Source organism: Herpailurus yagouaroundi, unplaced genomic scaffold (assembly GCF_014898765.1).
Source record: "Herpailurus yagouaroundi ecotype Mexico unplaced genomic scaffold, PumYag 182, whole genome shotgun sequence".
Taxonomy (NCBI): Eukaryota; Metazoa; Chordata; class Mammalia; order Carnivora; family Felidae; genus Herpailurus; species Herpailurus yagouaroundi.
Genome location: NW_024412413.1, coordinates 49,918,372 through 49,929,410, shown reverse-complemented (window position 1 = coordinate 49,929,410; position 11,039 = coordinate 49,918,372). Strand labels below are relative to the sequence as shown.

Genomic DNA, 11,039 nt, shown 5'->3' with positions numbered 1-11,039 from the left:
GTTTTCTGGGGGGGAGACGCGATTTTGGCATATGTATCAGAGGCCTTGAAAAAAATGTCTATGATCTGATCTAGCAAAGTTTGTTGATAGGAATTGTCACAAGGAATAGACTAGTGAGCAAGGAATGTATGTCCAAGTTCATTGCAGCAGTATGTGTAGTAGCAAAATATCCATTGTTATAGGTAGATCTGTGATCTGTTAGGTGGAAATAAAACTTCTGAAAACTAACCTTTCCTTCCAGCCTTCCAGTCACAACATTAGTTCTTCTGCAAAGTAGATACTTCTGCCCACTAGGGGAAAGGTCAGGAAGTGCTGGAAAGAAAGAAAACAACAGTGATTAATATTTCAAGGTTTTCTTAACTTCTGTGTAATTGTTGGGAAAGCACAGAAAATAGAGATAACTGGGGGTGTGGCCTCCCTGGGAATTTCTCTGGATGTTATCTTATCTCTTTGTCTTAAAGGTTTGTCTCTTTATTAAAAAAAAATTTTTTTTTCAACGTTTATTTATTTTTGGGACAGAGAGAGACAGAGCATGAACGGGGGAGGGGCAGAGAGAGAGGGAGACACAGAATCGGAAACAGGCTCCAGGCTCCCAGCCATCAGCCCAGAGCCCGACGCGGGGCTCGAACTCCCGGACCGCGAGATCGTGACCTGGCTGAAGTCGGACGCTCAACCGACTGCGCCACCCAGGCGCCCCATTGTCTCTTTATTTTTAAGGCATCTCTGTACCCAACATGGGGCTCTAACTTAAACCCCTGAAATCAAGAGTCACAGGCTCCACCGACTGAGCCAGCCAGACGCCCTGGAGGATGTTAAATTAGGAAGCCAAAGAATTCCTGCGAAGCTTTGAGGGGGTGGGAGAGGTAGGGGTGAGGGTGGGGTTGGAGGGGGACAGGGGCGGCCACTGTGGCTCTCTTGCTTTCTCCATGTGCTCAGTGTCCCTAGAAAATGCCACGCTTGGCACTGGGGCCTTCCTTTTCCTCCCTGAAGCCCTTTCCAAGTCCCGGGAGAGCCAGGAAACCAGTGGCTGGGACAGCAGCTGTTTTAAGCAAGACGGAGTCTGTTAGCGGACTCCCCTGCCATCTCCTGCTAGATGCGAGGTGGGCATACTGAGCAGTGGTTAAGAACTGCTATACGTTAAGACTGGGCCTGTCTCCAGTGTTTCTCTGATTCACGGATTAAAGTGGAATTTTCCAGGAAGGCTTGATCTAGAAGGAATCCTTCTCTTGGGTCTACAAGTTCTCTTTGTGCAGCAGGAAAATCCTACCCCGTGACCATCTGCGGGCAGGGTCGGCTCACTCCGCCGACCGTTTCCTGAACGAAAGAGAGGAAACACCGTCCTGAGCAGAAAGGATCCCCCAGGCACAGTGTGGTTTTCACACTGTGACAAAAGTCAGAGCCACAGGCTTATTGATAAAATGTGTATCGGGCTTGGAGTTTTCAATTTTTATTAAATTTATTTGATTAAATAAGAACCTAAAAGGAATTTTGGAGTATAATTACCCTGAGCGAGTCACTTAGTCTCTGTGTCTGGTTTGTTTGTTTTTTTTTAATCTGGGAAATAAAGGGTTGTAAAATTTTTTTATAGCCATCCTCGCATTAATGCTATTCTTTTTTTAGAAATATTCTAAAGTGTCAAATACGTATATAGGGTGTTCTAGACAAAATTTTTCCATTAAAAAAAAAAAGCTCCAGGAGCGCCTGGGTGGCTCAGTTGGTTGAGCATCTGTCTTTGACTCAGGTCATGATCTCACGGCTCGGAAGTTCGAGCCCCACGTCGGAGTCTGCAGTGACAGCAAGAAGCTTGCTTTTTGGGTTCTGTCTCCACCCCCCCCGCACCTCCCCCACTTGCTCCCTTTTGCTCTCTTTCAAAAATAAACATTAAAAAAAAAAAGCCAGCTGACAAAATTTAGCCGTTGGAGTATTCATATCTTGCTTGTTTTCTAGATAGTGGTGAGTGTATTTCTTAAAGGTTAGACTAACCTGACTGGCTTCTTGAGTGCCTGGCAATAGGATTTACAATTACATTTCAGAATGCTTAATCCCTAAAATGTGGTCACTGGGACACAATACTAAGACTTGAAGGTCAGAACCCAGGAAGGATATAAAGGACTCTCCATTACTGAGGGACGGAGTAGCAGATCTTGAAGAGAACCCTGGGAGCGGGAACATTGGCCGCAAGATTTGTCGGAACTCTTGAGAAACCAAGACTTTCCCAACTGTGGGGAACGAGCAAGCTCGGCCCCCAGTGGCAGCCGTCATGTTCATTTCCCAGCCCCTCCCTTCAGGGTTATTTCTGTAAACAGGCAACCACTGTGGTTGGAGCAGGAATGGGAGGGATTCAGGGAAGGATGCTTTGGTGTCTTTGAAGTGAATACCTCAACTTGCTGAAAGGGAGGTCATTATTTATTTGGTTTGACTTGTTCTTCCTATTCAGCCAAACCCGCCAGGAGGACCTACTACTCACTTTCTTCATGTCACTCAGAGTCAAAACACTGGGGATGAAAACCTAGATCTCCACTTGCAGAGGTTGATTGACCTCTTCTGTCTGCCATACCACCAGTGTGCCTTGAGTGGCCAGATCTGAATATACCAGAGGGCAGCCCATACGTATTTAGACGGCACATGGTCACAGGCATCACGAGCTGTGACATCAGTAGACGGTAGCAGTAACATCTACGCTCATAGGTCCCGTGCCGTTGATGGGGACCTACTGGTCCAGTTTTGGATGCGAGGGAGTCAGTAGCTTCTTCCTCCTGCACCCGCACACCAATATTTCTTCCCTTATTCCAGAGCACCCTGAAGAAAAACACCACCTTATGCTCATTCTTAACCTAGACTTACCTCAGTTCAGACACCGAGAGGATTTTTATTTCCCATCCTATCGCTTCCTCACAAGACTCCACTCATGCTTTCTTCATCCCAATCTTGGGCCTTTTGCATTAATGGGCCTATAGGAATCACTTTGTATCATCCCCATGAAATATTTTCCTGTCTTTATTGCTGACTCCAGGGCTCATTCTACTTTCTGGCTTTGATGATTTTTCTACTAACATTGTCAAAAAAATTTTTTAAAAGTTCTGTCCCCTAGAAACTTAGAGCCATATTATGACAACTCTTTTAACGCATTAAAAAAAAATTTTTTTTTTAATGTTTATTTTTGAGAGAGACAGAGACCGAATGCGAGCGGGTTAGGGGCAGAGAGAGGGGAAGACACAGAATCCGAAGCAGGCTCCAGGCTCTGAGCGGTCAGCACAGAGCCCGACGCGGGGCTCGAACTCACAAGCTGTGAGATCATGACCTGAGATGAAGTCAGACGCTCAGCCGACGGAGCCACCCAGGCGCCCCTCTTTTAATGCGTTTGATAGGAGTAGCCGGTAAAATGTTGAAGACACCCAACCATCATTGTCACCAAAACAATATACACCTCTAGACTGCACATTAATTATATTTTGTCTGGAGGGAGTTTACAATCTAACATACAACTACTGTATTGACAACAATGTATTTAGCCTACCAAGTTAGTGCCAAATATTCAGGATTAAATATTCTCACCGGGGCACTGGGTGTAGGAATAGTAGGGTGGAATTCTATCTCTACACACAGTTCATACATGTGCATGTCAACTGAAGAGTTTCTTAAACTAAGATTACCTAGTGAGAACAGTAAAAATTTAGTCTCTAAAAATAATATCCATCACCGGGGCGCCTGGGTGGCGCAGTCGGTTAAGCGTCCGACTTCAGCCAGGTCACGATCTCGCGGTCCGTGAGTTCGAGCCCCGCATCGGGCTCTGGGCTGATGGCTCAGAGCCTGGAGCCTGTTTCCAATTCTGTGTCTCCCTCTCTCTCTGCCCCTCGCCCGTTCATGCTCTGTCTCTCTCTGTCCCAAAAATAAATAAACGTTGAAAAAAAAAATTAAAAAAAAAATATCCATCACCAATTTAGAGAAATGGCAAAACCCCTTTTTATTAACACTCAAGTTTCAGGGTATAGATTCTGGTATAATAGTTGTGTCTCTTGTGATTCACGTTCTTCCCTTTCAGTTCGATTGAGCCCCATTAAAACCAGGTTACAATGAACTGATATCTTTTATTTTATTCCATCCTGTGAGATCAATGTGTCCAAGCAGACATCTGCATAATTTAAGGTAAGTTAGCTTTTCAGTAAGCCCACAGCTACCTCCTCTGAGTGGGTAGGAGCTACATGAACCCATCTCTCAGAGATATGGTTAGCATTACATATTTATTTGCTTGTAATTTGAATAGGATATATGATTTAAGCACACTGTAAATTAATTTAAATAGGCCAGTTGTTAGAATAGGATTTTCTCAGATTATCAAATTTATGTTTGCCACCTGCAGGTGCCTGGAATTATTGACTGGCTCTGAGGATCACACGTAGGCATTTATTCCAAGGCTTCTGTTCACTTTAAGAAACGATACACAATTCTGCATTCTTGGTCCTCCTGCAGGCTTTTCATCATGTAGCATGGAAAATCATGTAGAAGAGAAACTCACAGACCAAAAAAGCATAGCAAAGATTTTTTCTCTTTTTAAATATCAGGAAGGGAGAGGGGAAATTCCTGAATGTAAATGGCAGGGTCTAAAAGTCAGAGTAGAGTTTCCAAGGTCTATTTATAGTGGTGTAATCCTATCATGGGAATTCGAGACTGTGTACTTGTCGCAAGTGGCTGAAAAAATGAAAAGAAAGCAAAATGTTTTTCCCACGTGGAAGACTGGAAGGTAAATCTGAGAAATAAATATACCTTAATTTTTCTCAGGATCCAATTAGTCACCCATTTCACTCTCCATTCTGACAGTTGTTTATCGATTTAATAATATTAGACAACCTGGGAGCTACTCACCCTGATATCTGCCAAGTGCACGCTTAATTTTTGCCTGATAATCTATTTTGAATTCATTTCCATGAATTTATGTTTTTTTGTGGGTTTTTTTTTTTTTTTTTTTTGGTGGCCATGATGGCACCATCAGATGGTTACTGTCATTTTTAAATAAGACGACATCGGGGCGCCTGGGTGGCTCAGTAGGTTGAGCGTCCGACTTCGGCTCAGGTCATGATCTCACGGTCTGTGAGTTCGAGCCCCGCATCGGGCTCTGTGCTGACAGCTCAGAGCTTGGAGCCTGCTTCCGATTCTGTGTCTCCCTCTCTCTCTGACCCTCCCCGTTCATGCTCTGTCTCTGTCTCAAAAATAAATAAACATTAAAAAAAAAAATAAGACATCCAGAAAGAGTCTGAAGGAGTGTACTCACGTAGCCAGATGTATATAAAGGGGCAGGTGACAGTCGCAAAACTAGGTTGTTTTCATTTCTCCCCCTTCAAGCTAACAAGCTCCATCTACTCTCTCCCCGTTGCGAAGAAGGGTTTCTGCCCCCTCTGGGCTGCCTCTATGCATAAGGCAGTGCGGGGTTGGTTGGCTCTTGAGACAAACAGAGGCATAGCTGATGGAAAGCAAGGACAGTTTGGGCACAAGGGAAGGTATCTTTGTCACCTGTCAAATCCCTCTTCTGTTTCCTCTTTGCCTCCTTGCACTTGTGGCCGCCCTAAGATGGGACTGAAACTATTGTCTGCTACCTGCCCAAAGGTATGCAAGAGTCTGAAAAGGTCTTGAAGGTTTAAAGGACTTCTTCCACAGAGGTAGCAGTCATTTTAATTAGGTACGGGGACGTGTTTGAAATGGGTCAGTTTCTTAAGAACTTTTGTTGGCAGTCTGCCTAGAAGCTGGTCTTTCCTGCACCACATCATAGGGTGGCCCCTCCTGGGAAGCGGGACCTGAACAATAACACACAGAGAATTATTGATGGCCAGTATGGATCCTGTGGTTATTGGAGCCTGGGGTAAATGTTTCGTAGTCATTGACTTGGCAGTTGCTTGGGCAAGCTTGTGGTATTAAAGGACCCAAAGACCTTAGACTTCCTTTAAGGGGGCAGGTGCCAAAGACAAATCACTACCTTGAGAAATGATGCAAAAAGCACAGTTAGAGGCACAGATTCGTTATCTGGTTAGGGTTGCGCAGGATAAATTGAGCCAAGTGAACCTAAATGAAAGATATCACGGACAACGTGTGTGAGATTCAAACAAAGAGTTATCAACTTTCATAACTAGCCAGAGATATTTCTCAGAAGTGTAATTCAGGTGAGATTTTGCAGATACAAAGACAGACAGAGAGAGAGAGAGAGAGAATTATAGCAGCAACACCACCCAACCCAGATAGGGCAGAAACTCCAAGTAATGCAAGCTTAGTGTGAGAAAATCCGAGGGGTGATACCTTTCTGGAGGTGGGGCAAGTCTGTTTGAAGAACAACCGATAACCCAAAGACGAACATGCTGCAGAGGAGGTAATTTTTAGGTGACACTAACACTACTGCTATGCACATGTGATTATTTTGGGCGTCTATTTAATACAGCTGTAGTTCGAAGATGGCAAATGCATCCCTCGTGTCTCCCCCCTCCACCGTTCAGAGCCCTCCGTGAACCTCCCTGATAGACCACACCACCACCAGACATGAAAATGGCCTCAGAGCCATTCTCTACGCAGGATTCGGTGATGCGGGTTGGCGTGGGAGGGGAGATCTATTTGCAGTCTCTACGGTGTTTTCGGTCTTTTCCATATGTTTGTTTGCAAAGCGACAAATAAGAACGCGCTATTCAGGGTTGTTAAGAGAGAAACTCCTAAACTGGGCGTCAGGGTACTACGTTCCTGGACAAAGTTTCGCAGCACCCAACACTGCACTGCCATGTTATCTGTGTTCACAAAAATGGCACCAAGATGGAACTATCCTGGGAAGAGTGAGTGGATATCACCTTTCAGTGCGTGTGAGAGAGAAAGAGACAGAGAGGAGCTCTGAGCCTGGGGGATGGAGGCGCTACAGTTTTTTGGTTTTGTCTTGTTTTTTTTTCAGCCCACTGCAATTCTAACTCCTGCCTCCTTGGTTTCTGCTATTTCACCTCAACACCAGCTCCTGTTTTCTTTGGAGGATATAATGGGATCCAGGGTCAGCCCAGCCATGGGGGACTCTGGTCCCCAGGCCCATCAGCTTCTTTCGGGTGCTGAATAATAGCAGAAATGTACAAAAGTTCATCTAGGAACTTGTGTAGTTCTGTGTCACGTAACTTCGGTGAGAAGAGGGACAAGGTAGCCTCACATAAGCGCGTGGGTGCAAATATGGGACGCGGCCGTGTCCCAGGGTCCTACGATGGGATCTTTACCTTAGGGAAGACTGTTTCCCTGTAGCTCACCCACTGCTTCCTGATGTTGCCCTTTTCTTCTTTCTCTCTCAACAGACCATAATATGGCTCTGAGAGCTACCTTATTTATTGAAAGAATTCGGGGGCTTTTTTCCTTTACTAAACTTGGAAGTTGAAAGTTACAGTTTATCATTTGGTAGGCCTAATATACAACTCTTCCCATTCACCTCGGAGTCAGTAAAGAACCCAACCTCTCGCAAAATTGATAGAAAATTTAGCAAACTGTGTACTAGGAAGGTTCGTTAGTTGTTTCGGTTTGCTCCTCCTCCCCACCCCCCCCCCCACCCCCCGCCTTTTAAGTTTCTTGGTACCTTTTCTGTTTTCAATCTAGGAAGTTGAAATACTAAGCCTCACATAAATGCAAACAAAGTGTTCAGAGCGCGGTCCGTGAATTATTTCTTTTCATGCCCCAAACATCAGTCTCATTGGCCACAGTCTTACACACTCATAGCAATAACTGAGGTCAGGATTCAATTCTTGAGCAGAGAAGGACGCTAACAAGTTAGGGAAGAAAGAAATATTCTATTTGTACAGTGAACACAACAGCCATAACTTCTTCCGGGTGAACACAACAGCCATAACTTCTTCCGGGTGAACACAACAGCCATAACGACCATTTAGAAAGCCTCCACTATGTGTTAGGCATCGCAGTGCAAGAGGGTATCCTTTTAACTCTTGCCATAGCTTGGTGAGAGTGGACGTTGTTTTCTTAATAATACAGGTAAGAATATCAAGCCTTTAAGAATTGAATTAGCTTGTTAAAGTTCATACTGCTAGAAAATGGCTAAGAATGCATGCTCCCAGAATCCTCTTCTTATATCTACATGAATAAACTTGGCTATTGATCAATGGATCTTCTTAATGACGGTTATTTCCCCCAGCCTGCCCCGCCCCCCCAGTTTACAAAGCTGTCATATACATCGTTTCCTCTTATTCAAGCCTCACAACAATTCTGTGAGGAAGTGATTGTAATCCCACCGCACAATGAAAAAACTAAGGCCCAAATTCAGGAAACTGTGAAAGCAAATCAATCCTAGCGGCGTTTGTGAGTATACTCTGGCTAAGCACTGATGCTCTATTTCCTAAGGGGAAGCTGATTGAACAGGCTCCTCTCCAGAGGGGATTCTGATTTATCAGATAGGAGCAAAATAAAAATAAGTTTAATAGTCTCCACAGCCTATAAATTCAGTGAGAAGGAAGGAGAGAGTCCCAGGCCAAAGGAGAGCAAGGATTGCTGTTTTCAGCAAGCTGGGCCGGGGCACACGTAAGGCTGGAGTGTGTGTGCGCGCGCGTGTGCACATCAGCGTTATCCTGGCAGCCTGAGTGCCTGAAGAGTGCCAAGGTCTTTCTTATCCCATCAGGACAAGGAAAGGCAAACTTATCGGTGGGTTATTGCCAGGACCAGAGTGTGCTTCTTATCGTCTCAGACTCTGTGGTTGAGAGAGACTCATCATCTTCTTCCGGGGCCAAATTGGACCTTGCCAAGAGCATCCAGACATTTAAGATACAGCGTTCACCTACAGATATCCACCAGACCCAATGGTCTCCCCCCCAAACCTTCACACTCTCTCAATTCAAACATGGCGTCACGCTTACCTTCAAACTCTGCATTGTGACGAAATTGAAGGCTTTTTTCATAACTCAGGGCCTGTGGGCTACAGCTATGTTAGGGAACTGCCTGTGGGCCAAAGAGAAAAATACTCATTATAAGGTGGCTTTTGCCAGAGGCTTTTTCTCTGAGAACAATTATCAATAAATCCAAACAAAGAGGCCACCCCGGAATCCGCCCATGGCGCACGTGGTCACTGTACTCTTTCCTTTTGGGTGTTATTGATTCTGGGCAATCTCTTCAAATCCCTGGGCCATAGTGTTCCTCTTTATGATATCACAAGAACTCGCCCATGGAATAGGAGATCTCCACAAATCTGTATTTACGCCAAGGGTCAAAGTGGTCAAGGTAACGTTGCATTGGGGCTGCGCTGAAATAATTAGACAAGTGTAGTAGTTTTTTCCTGGCCTCTGTCCCTTCCCTGTGACGCTGTACGGTTGTTTAAGGAATCGGCTCCGTGTGATGGTCCTTAAAGCCAGAGGTATTGTCTGTGCCGCGTCTCAGACACATGTTTCCACTTGACACGGTCTTGGTTGGAGGGAGGGGCAGGCCTGAGTGTGGCAGCCCGGGTGTTATTGTTAGTACCGTCTGGGTCAGCACGGGCTGCGTGTCAGCTTGTTTGTCACATGTCACTGAGCCTCACCGGGCAACCACTGGGATAATAGCCCTAATCCAGCCCCACAGAGAAAGCTGGAACCCTCCGGGAGCTGAGTGCCTTTTCTCTCTCTGTCTAACTGCAACTAGGCGTTTACATCCCAAGTCAGCTTTTACCTAAACACATTCTATTTTTAGAAAAAGGAAGAGAGGCATCCTTGAAGGGTTACCACCAGTGAACGGTTAGGAACTTAAGAGATTTTCCCCCCTAACGTATTTTAGAGTTTAGGAAAACCTAGAAATGAGATACCCTTAAAAAAAAAAAAAACAAACCAAGTTTCTCTCTATGCTCCCAAATCATCTTTGTATCTTAAAAAAAAAAAAAAAGTGTGTGCAATCTTCAAGGGAAGGAGAATATATATACCACTGCTGACTTCCTATTTCTAAAGATAGTATCCTAATATCTATAAATCAAACTCACTACTTTGACTTTATATAGCAAAAGACAGAGCTTTGAAATACTGCAGTTCTGAGCCCATCTGCAATCCCCTCTTCTCATCATTTTTAGCTTTCCTAAAGTATAGAGACCTTTGGAATCCTGAATTTGGGACTCACTTTTTTTTTTTGGAAGCCTGGTTAAGTTTACCTTTGCCTCATCTGTATGTAGCAAGTAGAATTTACGAAGTAAGAGGATAGTAAAAACTCATTTTGGGATGATTGCTTCATTTACTAAAGAAAGGGTGTTTTCATCACATTTTAAACAATTGTAACATCATTTGTTTGAAGGCAAACAGTGAACAGATTACAAAGCAGTATTTCAGATAAGGGTTTTTTTGGTTGTTGTTTTTTTTTTTTTTTTTTGAGCTTCCTCGAAAATACCAAAACTTTTAAAATCCTATAATTTCTCCCTAATTCACACTAGGCTTCCCTCCATTTATTCCAAATGGGTGAGATTTTACTGAGCACTGAAAATGGGACACTCCTGGGAGAATTCCCAATTAGGGTAAAGCCTTGGCTAGCTATGTGGGTTAGCCAGATGGTATAGCAGAGGTGGACCCTACATTCATGATCTCATTCATTTGGGCCGTAAATATTTTTAGCACCTCCAGGCACTGTGGTATGTGAAGATAATAGAAAATAGAATATACACTTTGCCTGGACTTGGCTCCACAGCACTCATAGTCCAACAGAGACAAGTTCTCTTCCAATACATGTCCGATGGGTGTTATCAACTGAGCGGTGTCCCACCAATTTTCGTGCTGAAGCCTGAACCCCCAATGGACTGTTTTTGAGATCGGGCCTTTAAGGAGGTGAGGAAAGCTAAGTGAGGGCCTAAGAGTGGGGCCCTCATCCTACAGGACTGATGTCCTTATGAGAAAGAGAGACACCAGCGCATTCTCTGCATTCACGCACAGAGGAAAGGCCACGTGAGGGCACAGCAAGAAGGCAGCCGTCTGGAAGCCAAGGAGGGAGTCCTCACCAGAAACCAACAGTGATGGCACCTTGATGTTGGACATCTAGCCTCCAAAACTGTGAGAAAATAAGCCTCTATTTTCCCAGTCTATAGGATT

General features: G+C 44.6%; 1 long non-coding RNA gene across 2 annotated transcripts in view; it reads right to left on the bottom strand.

The window, feature by feature from the left end:
- LOC121040788 (uncharacterized) overlaps window positions 1-9,424 on the bottom strand; it is a 59,765-nt gene extending 50,341 nt beyond the window's left edge. For both annotated transcript variants that reach the window (XR_005795442.1, XR_005795441.1), the window contains exons 1-3: window positions 9,187-9,424; window positions 8,862-8,943; window positions 230-312 (exon numbers count right to left, since the gene is read on the bottom strand). This is a non-coding gene — a long non-coding RNA (uncharacterized LOC121040788). The remainder of the gene's footprint in view (window positions 1-229; window positions 313-8,861; window positions 8,944-9,186) is intronic.
- Window positions 9,425-11,039: the final 1,615 nt, after the last annotated feature.